Consider the following 12,938-nt stretch of genomic DNA (forward strand, 5'->3'; position numbering starts at 1 on the left):
TTTAATTTAAGTAGATTAGCAGCCCTAGTTAATCCCCGGTTTAGAACGATCCCTACTTTCATATACTACAACTATCTTAATAGGGTTTAATTTGTGTGTCAAGTAATTTTCACATCACTTACTTGTTGGAGCAATATTAGAAAATATGGAAAATAACAATATAATTCCAATGATAATAATCATAAAGAAATTCACAACATCAATTATATATGAGATTAATATAAACAACTAGGGACAAAGTTAGAAATACTAACAAACTTGGAGATTGAGGCTCGCATAAATGCAATGTCTTAAAAATAAAATTTCGCCCCTACTCTTATGCTTGTAGTTCGGTAGGCGTTCATCTCCAAAGATTCAACAATCTATAATCCGAAGTCAAAACACTTCAATCTTCGAACTCTGGCGAACTTCATATATTTCGTACTCTCAAAACACGACTCGGAATTTGACACACGAAGCATGAGAGAAACAAAGTGGGGAAACCCTATTTCTCAAGAGTAAAAATTAACTCTAATTTTCTATGTTTAATACCAATGATTTCATGAGTTTATATAGAATCCAACTTCTACTTATTAAAGAGATGTAACTTTTCATCTATAAGTATACATCACTTATCAAGTATCACCTAAACAACATAACCTTTCAAAGAAATTGGTTAACACTATTTTTCATTCAATTATTAAAATTATATATTACAATATTTCATATTATAATATATAATTTCCAACAATCCCCCACATGAATGAAAAATCAGGAAGAATTTGAGAGTACAGGAGAACAAGGGATGCATCGGGAGAGGTGTCTTTTAGACTTGAACCTACCCTAGTGAATACTTATCGGATTTACTTAGTGACGCAGTGAATATAAAATCTTGAACTGTTCACCGCAGCAGTAAACCGATACAATAAGCAACACACATCACTAATCCTAATATATTACGATTCATACTCATTTTGGTCCTGAACAAATCCCGGATTCATGAGAGCTTTAGAGAATTTAGCCATCTCATTCTCATAGAAGCGACCCACTTCTACTCTCACATAGGTGACCACTGATTAAGAATAGTCTGCTCTATTCCTCTGATTTATAAGATATCACTGTCATTAAGTATAAATATACAACCTAAAATGTCTGCAGACAACACACTTCTTCCATCATAGGAATGAGGTATATAGTGTGTTAACTTCTTTGAATCATGCCCAACCAGTTTGCCTATTGAACTTAGACCATGGGATCTCCAATCAACTAAGTTAGGTTTCCGCTCGGCTGATTCATTAGTTATGTTGTCTTTAGCCTCATTCCCCTCGATGATCAACTTACTCTATAGTCTAACCTTTAATAATTGGATCCACCACTAGGTTAACTGTCATTAATGGAATGCACAATTCATCTTATGAAATTATATATCATACGAGAGTAGTTGTTTGACATTGTCAAGTCCTCAAAATTATATTAGGACTTCATTAAGTAATTTGCTAACACTAAGTACTTGGGTAAACTCCCCCACATTTAAGGTATTTGTAAGAAGATCTCTAACCTTGCCATACCTTAAACAATTACTCATTACAAGAGATGACATCTTAAATGTCGTTCAATTAGCAAATTACTTTTAACCAACCCCTACAATTCTTTCATAATTGTAATTTCTTGTAATGCTATCATTAAATCGATCACATTTTCCACTTTAAGAAGTAATGAACAACTAAGATAGACTTTATCTATCTTTTTAGGCATTCACTCTTCACTAAGCTGTTACAGGAAAAGCTTTTAAAGGTTTTCACACTTTATCATCTAAGTTTTTAAATTATCATGGGACTAGAATCCCTGTCAAAGAATGTTAATTCCCGCCAAAGAATGTTAATCTTAAATTTCAATTGACTCTTCCTCGCTATGACTAGTAACAAGAGAAAGCAAAACTCTTATCATTGCAAGGTATTCCCAAACTTCCAATGTCTAATTCTTCTCAAGGGAATTGGCTTTGGTTTCATACATGACTAACATGAAAATATCCAAGCCCACGCTTGCTTATTATAAAGCCATATTGGGTCTAATGCATTTTGCAAAATGCTCCCACATTTTTAGTGTCTTGTCATTTCTTTCAAAAAGATCCCCACACTTTTAATCCAGTCATCGTCTTTTCAAGATGATAATAACTCATCTAAAATGAGTTCAAAGATTTAACTTAAATACAGTATCTTCTTTTGTTATCAAAAAAGCTTTCTTGCCATGAGTAACCATTGATAAAACACACTCATTGGTTGCCATTGCTTACTAAATAAGCAACATAATGTCTTTCTGCAAATTTACAAAAGACCCCCACATTTTTGTTGTCACATTTAACTATTAATAGTTGAACAAGTCACATTCAGGAGACTAAATTCTCCTCCATCATCCTCTTGAAATATAATTATCCCAAGTGACTTGGTTGGTTAATTTCTTTCACCAAATATGTTGCCCAAATGTAATAAAAACCATGTACATGTGGTTCGTAAACAAGGTATAGATCAATCTGATTTATAGACATGATTTGGCCTCCCAATCATATCTTTGGCCTTTGATTTCACATATGGCCAATGATCAATCCAAGTTTTTCCTTCGGCCAAAATTTCAATGTGCTGCCACCGCAAATGGAGAAGTCCATTCAGACGGTAGCCATGTCTGGTTTTAGCAAACATACATATTGGTAATGTACCATTCTGAAATTTAGAGATCGTTCCCAAACACTCGCGCATCAAATTTATGTCATAACTTTGATCTGAAAAGTTATTATCCAAGAAACACAATTAATCGGCCAACGACGACAACCCTTCGTAAAGAGTTACTTACACTTTGACATTTCCACGTATGTCCTTCATTTTTCTTAGAAATATCTTTTGGTTTGCAATTACGACGAACAAACTTTTCTGGAAAACCAAAAACTTCCAGAAATCGATGTAGGTTTCCGAACCGCACTTACGCGGCTGATTTCACAAGCCGTGTTTGCATGCCTTCCAAGGAACACAACTTCCCAAATAAAGACTTTCATAACAGGTGTCCCACCTTTTCATATATTAACATGGAAAGATTGCAATCGATTATTCAAATATATCATTGTTTCAGAGAGAGAGGACAAACATGCATAAGAAACTAAGTGCATATTAACCGTTTGGCTTGGAATTTTGTTTCCAAGATTTTTTTTTTTCTTTTTTTTTTCTTCACTGCTTTCCTTCTATGTTGCCGTCTATATCAGTTCATGTCCTTTTCTTTCCCAGAAAATAAGTGTATGCACAAAGTAAAACTATTTTATTAAAGCAACATGCAAACTATTTTATTGAAGCAACATGCAAACACTACTCTTACGTATACATGAATATATTTATATTTGTATCATGTTTAACAATACTATTATGTATACCGAGTATACATCAATAAGCAAATAAACTGCAGCCCCACTGAGACATACCTTTTTCCGTAGAAAACCATAGTTTCTCCGACTTAGGGTTAGGGTTACGTTCAAAGTTGTTGATCTTAAAATCTTCTAACACTCACATTCATACATACTTCTAATATTGCATAATAATTTCTATCTTTAGATTGTTGGAGCAATATTAGAAAATCTGAAAAATAACAATATAATTCCAATGATAATAATCATAAAGAAATTCACAACATCTATTATATATGAGATTAATATAAACAACTAGGGACAAAGTTAGAAATACTAACAAACTTTGAGATTGAGGCTTGCATAAATGCAATGTCCTAAAGATAGAATTTCGACCCTACTCTTGTGCTTGTAGTTCGGTAGGCATCAATCTCCCAGGATTCAACAATCTATAATCCGAAGTCAAAGCACTTCAATCTTCGGACTCTGGCGAACTTCATATATTTCGTACTCTCAAGACACTACTCAGAATTTGACACACAAAGCATGAGAGAAACAAAGTGGGGAAACCCTATTTCTCAAGAGTAAAAATTAACTCTAATTTTCTATGTTTAATACCAATGATTTCATGGGTTTATATAGAGTCCAACTTTTACTTATTAAAGAGATGTAACTTTTCATCTATAAGTATACATCACTTATCAAGTATCACCTAAACAACATAACCTTTCAAAGAAATTGGTTAACACTATTTTTCATTCAATTATTAAAAGGGGTGTGCTATCCACACACCCCTTTTTACTTCTCACACACCCTTGTTAATTTATGTCCGTTGATCTTCTTTAATTCATCCGATCCGACGGCCAAAAATCAAAAAGATGTGAGAGAAGTAAAAAAGGTGTGTGGATATCACACCCCTTATTAAAATTATATATTACAATATTTCATATTATAATAAATAATTTCCAACATTACTTACGGACCACTATGACTCAAGATAGGCTAAATGGATTAGCAATCTTATGTATTGAAAATGATGAGATTGAAGACTTGGAGTATGATAATATAATTGATAATTTTGTTTCAAAAAATGCTAGAAAACAATTTCTTAAAGGTTGAAATTTCAAGGAGCTTTGCTAGGAGTGGTTGTATATGATTGTACTTTTGATTGTCGGGGTTTAGGTACAATGCCCCCCCCCCCCCCGGTTGTATATTTTCTCAAGTAATATAATTTGGGTGTGAGGGCTTAGCCCCTCAACTTCGACTGGATTCCAGCCCTCGTTAAATTTTTTTTTTTAAACATATGTTTCCGTATTAAAAAAGGGCACATTTTGAGCTTTCGTACTGCGCACCAAAAAAACTCAAGACTGGCCCTGCTTAGTAGTGGGAAGAGAACTTCTCATCAAGGTGGTTGCTCAAACTCTTCTTGCTTATGCAATGAACTGTTTCTTACTGCTGAAGACTTTTTGAGATGAACTTCATAAAATGGCTCGGTTTTGGTGGGGGAGTGACCCAGATGCCCTAAAAATACACTGGTGGTCAAGGGCGAAATTATGTAAACCTAAAAGGAAGGGGGTATGTGTTCACAGATTTGTATGCTTTTATTTTGGCCGTGTTGTCTAAACTAGGGTGGTGTTTAATCTACCAACCAGATTCCTTGGTTGCCAAGTTGTTTAAAGCTATAACTATCCCATGTCATCTTTTTGGGATGCAACCAACCCATTCAATAGCTCCTATTGTTGGATTAGTATTCTTAAGGCGCGTGAGGTGCTTAAGGGGGCTTCTAGGTGGAATGTGGACAATGGAGAGACGATACAGGAGTAGCATATAATCGGTCGCTTCTGCGGCCGAATGCATTTAAAGTGTTATCAGTGGCACCAGTCTCTCGCAAACATATGAAGGTTCAAGAACTTCTTGATCTGGTAAGCAAATCTTGGCAGCTCGAGGTGATATCAAATTTATTTTTGGAGGAAGAAGTGAAACTTGTACGCATTATGCCTATTAGTTTTCATATGCCGGCGGATAGATTGATATTGAATTGGTCGGTATGATGATATGGGCTTCATGGCAGAAATGAACTCTTTGGTGTAGGAAGGCAAAAGCGGACAACCCTTAGAGGTGGTGCAACGAGATCTTTGTTAGTATCAGGAATTTCGACAGGTCAACACCAAACCGAGTTTGCCTAAACAGCCCATGCCAGCAAGATGGCAAGCACTTAGGGAATGTTGGTTTAAGATTAATGTTGACGGAGCCACTCGGTTTGCATAACTTGGTGTGGGGGTCATAATTCATGATTGGCATGGGCACTTTATGGCAGTCGGTGCTTGGAAGAAGGAGCGCATTCGTCTGTAGCACACATCAAATTGCTGGTAGTTTGTGAAGGTCTTTGGTTAGCAAAACGTATGGGGGTACAATAGATTGTGGTCGAGAGTGATTATACGCATGCTCTTGTGCAATTAACGACCAGTCTAGGGACATATTTGCTATTGGCATGATTGCGGAGGATGCACGTGGTGCGGCTGCATTTCAATTTAAACAGTTCATGTATGTCCCTGCAAGCTATAAGAGCAACTCTAACGTTGCTTTAATGCCTTGGGGAAAGGCAACCCAATCCATTCCCCCCCCCCCCCCTCTCCAAAACACTCCAGACCACTTGGGCAATTGGGCTCAAGGCGAGACCAATGGAGAAGTTAGGCAATAATCGTCTGACCTAGCGTCCTGCCTATGTGACGTAGCCACAATTTAAATTATTTTAAAAAAAAATTTAAATACTAATTAAAAATATAAAAAATTAGAATTTTTTTCTATAAAAGCCTAACCATGTTCTTCCAGTTTACATTACATTTCAATATTTACAAATACTTCGAACTAATCTTTTATTATTACATGAAATTAAAAATAAAGTTATCTTTTATTATTTTATAAAATAAAAAAATACTAATATTTTAATACAAATTACTTGGACTATTTAGTTTAGAGGTAGAGATGTACTTAGCTAGTTACTGTTCATTGTAGACCCGTTCATTTCAGCGGATTGAGTCCATTGCCCAAGAGGCCCTTACTACACTAGAAGTGCTCTAATGGGCCATGGATTTGCTCAATTTGTCATGTCATTGGGCAACAAGATAGTTTGGCTCGAAGGTTCACCTAATGTAACTCTCATTTGAGGTCATTAATATATCGTCTCTTTTAAAAATAAAAAGTTATTGATTTGTTTATAAATAAGATGTTAAATTTAGTTTAAAGTGAGTGTTGTTGGAATTGAAAAGAAAAAGAGACCTCTTGTTTTACTACTGGTGAATAGAATTTAAGAATTATGTATAAACTAAAAGAAGTAATACTGATTAAGTTAACCACAAAAAAAGAAGAAGTATAATACTAAATTATTTAGAAAGGCTGAAATAGTGAGGTAGGCCTAGCCTCCCAGGCCTATGCTAGCCCTATAATACCTCCGCTTTTGGTCACAAAGTATCTTGAGGATGAACTCCTAAAGAGCCGAACCTTTTCTCAATTATCAATCTTGTAATATTACTTCTATACCAGTACGAGAATGAGGCGTTGAAAGTGACGGAGCCAGAATTTAAAAACGGACAGGGTACATGGGCTAGATTATTTATCTTACCTTAGTATACCAATTAAAAAATCAATTGTAGCTTTCATGTTCTCGCTTTTGCATAGGCGGTAGCTTTCTTAATTAGGTGTTGAGTTTAAGTTGGAATGGGGTGGGCCGTGGGCTGCGTTTTAGAATTTAGGTTGGGCACAAAATATGAAGCGAGAAAATGAAAGACACCATCGAGTTCAAAAAGAGTTGAGCACTACCTCTCACCCAATGGCGTAATCATAAATTATTTAGTGGATGGGCTAAGTTAAAATTATTACTACGAAATCAAATTTTTAATCATTTGTTGCCTACATAAAATTATATAATAATAAGCCTGAAAGTAATAATTTGAATCAAGAGTATACTATGTTTTCTAGGCTTCTAGCCTTCAAAACTTTCAAGTGAATAAAATAAGGAACCATATGCGTTATGGAAGTTTTAATTTATTACTATTAAATTAGATAGCTGATAGACTCATCTCATTGTCTTATTTTTCCACCCACATTATAATCTCACCCGCCTTAAAAAATTAAAAAATTGAAATGTTATTTCCCCACCCATTATTATTCCAAAATTAACTAATATTATATATATGGGTAAAATTATAAAATTATCTGCCTGCAAAGAAATAAATCTGTGTGAATAAGAACCACAGACGCAAATTCAAGTGAAAAAGTTTGATGGCAAAGATCAGTACTAATACTAATCATAATATAGTAGGCAAAATTAAATATAAACTCAAAGCCAAAAAGGTATACAAATTGAAATGAAAAACCATCGAGGCATGCAAATTCAAATGAAAAAGTTCGACAACGAAAACTTCAAATGTATGGATGCAACGAATTCAGATGATCCACACACAAAATTATTCTTCTATCTCTTCAATGAAAACATAATCTTCTATCTCTTCTATAGAAACGTCATTTTCTACCTCTTTAATGAACAAGCCATCTTCTAAATCCATTGTTTTTTTTTTTTTTTTTTTTTTTTGCTTTATGTGAATGAAAGATGGAAAGATGGAAAGATGGAAAGATGAATTAACATTTAAGGTAGACAAATCGTCTCTAAACAAAACATGAGAGTTATCAGCAAAAGAGGGTAAGTAATGTCCCTATCAGTCAATTTACAAATGAACAAATTTGTAATTAAAAAAATATTAAAATATGGGTGGGAAGATAAGACACAGGAGTGTAAACAACATCACTCTTAAATTATAATATTGGTTAAAGTAATGAGTTTATTTAATATTATTTGGCTCTTATTTTCCTTAAAGACAGACTTAAGATTCAAATTTATTTACTAAGTGAAATATGACAATTTATAATCATAAAATAGTTCAAAAAAATAAAAATTTTAAGCTTAAAGAATCAAAACTCTCTTTATGTTATAGTCTAGAGAATCTTGTACTTGGCTCTGTCAGTGCTCTCATCTAAGTTCACCATTGTATGAAAAGACAAAAAATGACAAATTACTTTAAACATAAGATGATATTTCTATCTACACGTGGACCACAAATCCCATTTCTTGCTAAAAACAAAATAGAAACTTCTATCGTTCATCTTTCCATACCAAGTCCTTTCTTTGCATTTAATCCAGATTAGGAGGGTTAGGCTGTGTCATTTATAATAACTTCGAAGTACCTTTTTTTTTTTTATGACAAACGATAGATTTTGTTAGATTATATGTTAAATTAGTCACTGACAAAATATGAACTCACACCGTCATTCAATGACTCAACATCTTTCCACCACTATAGTAAAAAGTCACTTGCATAATTTCGAAGTATTTGGTCTTGTGGCTTTTTTTTCTAAGTCCATGTCCACGCTGATAAAGACAGGTTATCCAACGAATGTATGTTGCCTCTCCCTTGTCTAAAATATATGTGCTACTGCCACTTAATTTTACAGTCTAGTGGTATGCTTTTTATATGTAAGTGAGAGGTCTTAAGTTCGATTCTCGCCAAAGGCAAATTTGAATCCTACTATTGCTAGCTCATTATGGGTCTAAGCCCACCCCCTCCCATTAGTGTTGATTATATCGTTTGTTCAAAAAAAAAAGAGTGAAGTGTCAATTTAGTCCATAAACTATTATTTAGTGAAAATTAGGTCTCTGAATTATTTTTTCGGTAAAATAAATCCCAAATTCATTAAAATTTGCTACTTCCATCCTTACTTTTATTTTCAAAGCTGTTTTATCCAATTTTTCGTCAACTTAAGTCACTTAACACACTTTAGTGTAATACCGTTTTTTTTTCTCGCCTATAAGCCCTTAACATTTCATATAGGTTGCGAATCTAACGTCTAATTTACCCCCAAATGTAACTCCTTTCACTATTTCTTTATGTAAAATTATCAATATACTCTCTAATGTTTATTAAATGCAAGTAACGTAACTTAAATTGATGGAAAACTAAATATAGTACCTTCAAAAATAATTTAAAGACCTAATTTTTACTCAGGTAATAATTCAGAGACTAATGGCCAATCCACCCAAAAAAATATATGTGCTGCTCAATCTAGGATTACGCCTCCTATGATCTGTAATCCTTGTAGAATTCTATGTGTATAATCTTTCTGTAACATCAATTTCGATAAGTTTAGTGTATATAATAATTATAGAAAGAAATTATAATCTCATCCCTCTTTTTTCAACTCTATTGATTGAAACCTTATTCATTTTCAATCTTTCATCAAGGTCCCTCGGTTTTAATAAACGTCATTAATTATTTTAATAATAAAATATTTTACATGTCAAGATAGTTAAATTTTATTTCTAAATATATTCATTTAGTGTTAAAAACGTTACATTTTAATATATATATATATATATATATATATTTATGGCTTAATTTTGTATCATATATTTTTTATTTTTACTTTGTATCCATTTTAATTTGAAACCCTTTTTTTGAATTGTACCAATTTTCTTTTCAATTTAGTTTGTATACATATTAATTTTTTTTTGTGTACATATTTTTCAAACTTTTATTTGTACTCATTTTTTAACCTTTATTTGCACCAATAATTTACTAATAACGTACTCATTTGTCTTTCAAAATGAATCACTTTGTTATATGTAAAATGTATTAATTTTTTTTTGTAAGTACCATTTTTTGGTGTAAAATGTACCCGTTTTCTAATGTACGACCTTTTTTTTTTTTAATCTAAAACGTATCATTTTTTTTATATAAAATGTACCCATTTTTTTTTATACAAAATGTACTCATGTTTTTTTATATAAAACATACCAACTTTTTATATGTAAAATGTACCGTATAAAAATTACCAATTTCTTGTATGTAAAATATCATAATATAAGTAATGACAAATCATGGATTTTATTTAAATATAATTTATCTTAATGACAAATCAAGTCATTAAGATAAATTATACTTTTTATATAAGTATAATTTATTTTTTTTAATATTTTTAATCCCACAAATCTTGAATTTTATTTAAAATCTCATTAATATAAGTAACTACAAATATCAAATTTTAATTTAAAATTATAATAACCTACATAGAAATACATTATTGCATTAATTTCAGGGACTTCAATAAAAAAATGAAAACCAACAAGGTTTCAGTCAAAGATAATTGATAAATAGAGACCGCATCCACCAAATCAAAGTGCTTAATAATATGGGCATTTAACCATTTCATTTTGAGTTTTTTTATTTTTACCTTTCAGTTTTCATATTTGTTAAAAAATTGAAAACTAAAATCTTATTTGATAACTACTTCAAGTTTTTAATTTTTAATTTTTTAAGTTTATATTTTATTTTTAATTGAAAACTGAAAGTATTTATTTAGGCATTTTATATTAGCACCCCACAAAATGTTGAATTACCCCACATTAAAATTTAATATTAATAACTTATTTACCCTACTATGCAATTACAATTTTGACCTTATTAGGTTTAAAAAAAAATAAAAATTTCTAAATACACCCCAAATCACTTTTAATGACACACCCCATCCCGAAGAAGGGCATGCTGGCCGTCACGTGAGAGTGACGTAACCATTTACACAGTTCGGAAGCTTTAAAAAAAATACAATTACTAAGATGAAACACCCGAGGGTGAGTTCTACTTTTCTGAATTCTGTCAGAACACCGTACCCTGTCCCGAAGGAGGGCATGCTGGCCATCACGTGAGTGTGACGTAACCATTTACACAGTTCGGAAGCTTTAAAGATACAATTACTAAGATGAAACACCCGATGGTGAGTCCTACTTTTGTGAATTATATGAATTGATATTTGATGCATATATATATGTGAATTGGTGTTGTGGATGCACAAGTGAGTATCATGTGAGTTTATGTTATTCATGTGAATCATTGATGATGTGAATTGTGTTGAGAGCTCATAACCTGCACCTCTAGTGTTAGTGCTTATATTATTCACCGCACCGCACGCTCACCTTAGATCCAAGTAGGTGCATGTTGTACAGACCATGAGAGGGTTCCGACATGCTAGTCGTACAAATCACTAGAGGTGGTTCCGACTAGTAGGTGACCTTAGATTATGTGCACAAATGATTAATGAGAGAAGCACTAGAGCGTATTATTTCACCATTCTTGTCGTACAGACTACTTCAGGTAGTTCCGACTTATGTGCAGAGTAGCGCCGTACAGGTCACCGTGGTGACTCCGGCTGTATTGGATATTGAGCTATAGAATTAACCATACAGGACCAACTGCAGGGTCTCCGGTTGATTCATTATGTCACCTGTTATATTGATGCATCCATATTCTGTCATTGACATTATTGCATGGCATACTTGCTGAATTTTGGTAAAGATTAATGTTTTGAGAGATTTGAACAAATATTATGCTATTATGTTATTTTCTGGGAAAGTATACAGGTTTTACGACGAGGGGTTAGAAATGTTTTAAATGAAATGTTTTCGAAAAACTTTGTTTTACTGACCCACTCAATTTTGTTTTGCGCCCCTCCAGGTTCTTGATAGCAGAGCTTTGGTGGCCACGAGGAATCCAACAGTGTTCTGACAGAATTCACAAAAGTAGGACTCACCCTCCGGTTGATTCCTTATTTCACCTATTATATTGATGCATCCATATTCTGTTTTTTGACATTATATCATGGCATACTTTCTGGTTTTGATAAAGATTGATGATTTGAGATATTTGAAGGTATATGCTATTATGTTATTTTCTGGGAAAGTATACAAGTTTTACGACGAGGGGTTACAAATGTTTTAAATGAAATGTTTTCGAAAACTTTGTTTTTACTGACCCACTCAACTTTGTTTTGCACCCCTCCAGGTTCTAGATATCAGAGCTTTGGTGGCCACGAGGAATCCAGCGGTGTTCTGACAGAATTCACAAAAGTAGGACTCACCCTCGGGTGTTTCATCTTAGTAATTGTATTTTTTTTAAAGCTTCCGAACTGTGTAAATGGTTACGTCACTCTCACGTGACGGCCAGCATGCCCTCCTTCGGGATGGGGTGTGTCATTTAACGTATTATTTATCTACTTCAACTATCAAAACCCTTCCCACCTTCCATTGTTGAATAAAACCCTAAGCAATGAAACTATAAACATGTTGATTGAGAAAAAAAAAATTGACCGGAACATGAAATCGGTGTTTCAAAAGCTTTACTGAGGTAAGACTTAATATTTTTCTTTGTTTTAGTGATTTTGATGACATCGATAATTATTTAATCTCACTCAATCTAATAATTCAAGAATTAGCACTTATGAATCTCATAATTCAAAAACCATGGCATGCAAACTGATTGTAGATTGAGTCAATGGCATTCATAAGGTGCTTTCTTGCAGGTCGACTTGGTTCGACCAAAATATGCACAAGAAAATGGAAACAACATGGTAGCTTTGAAATCATTATTATTGTTATTGAAAAACATTCAAATGAACCTAAACATTTTTTTCAAATCATTCAATTTGAAATCATTCGGCAAACTAACGTTCAGATGGTTTGAAATAATTC

Source organism: Malus sylvestris, chromosome 10, assembly GCF_916048215.2.
Source record: "Malus sylvestris chromosome 10, drMalSylv7.2, whole genome shotgun sequence".
Classification (NCBI taxonomy): domain Eukaryota; kingdom Viridiplantae; phylum Streptophyta; class Magnoliopsida; order Rosales; family Rosaceae; genus Malus; species Malus sylvestris.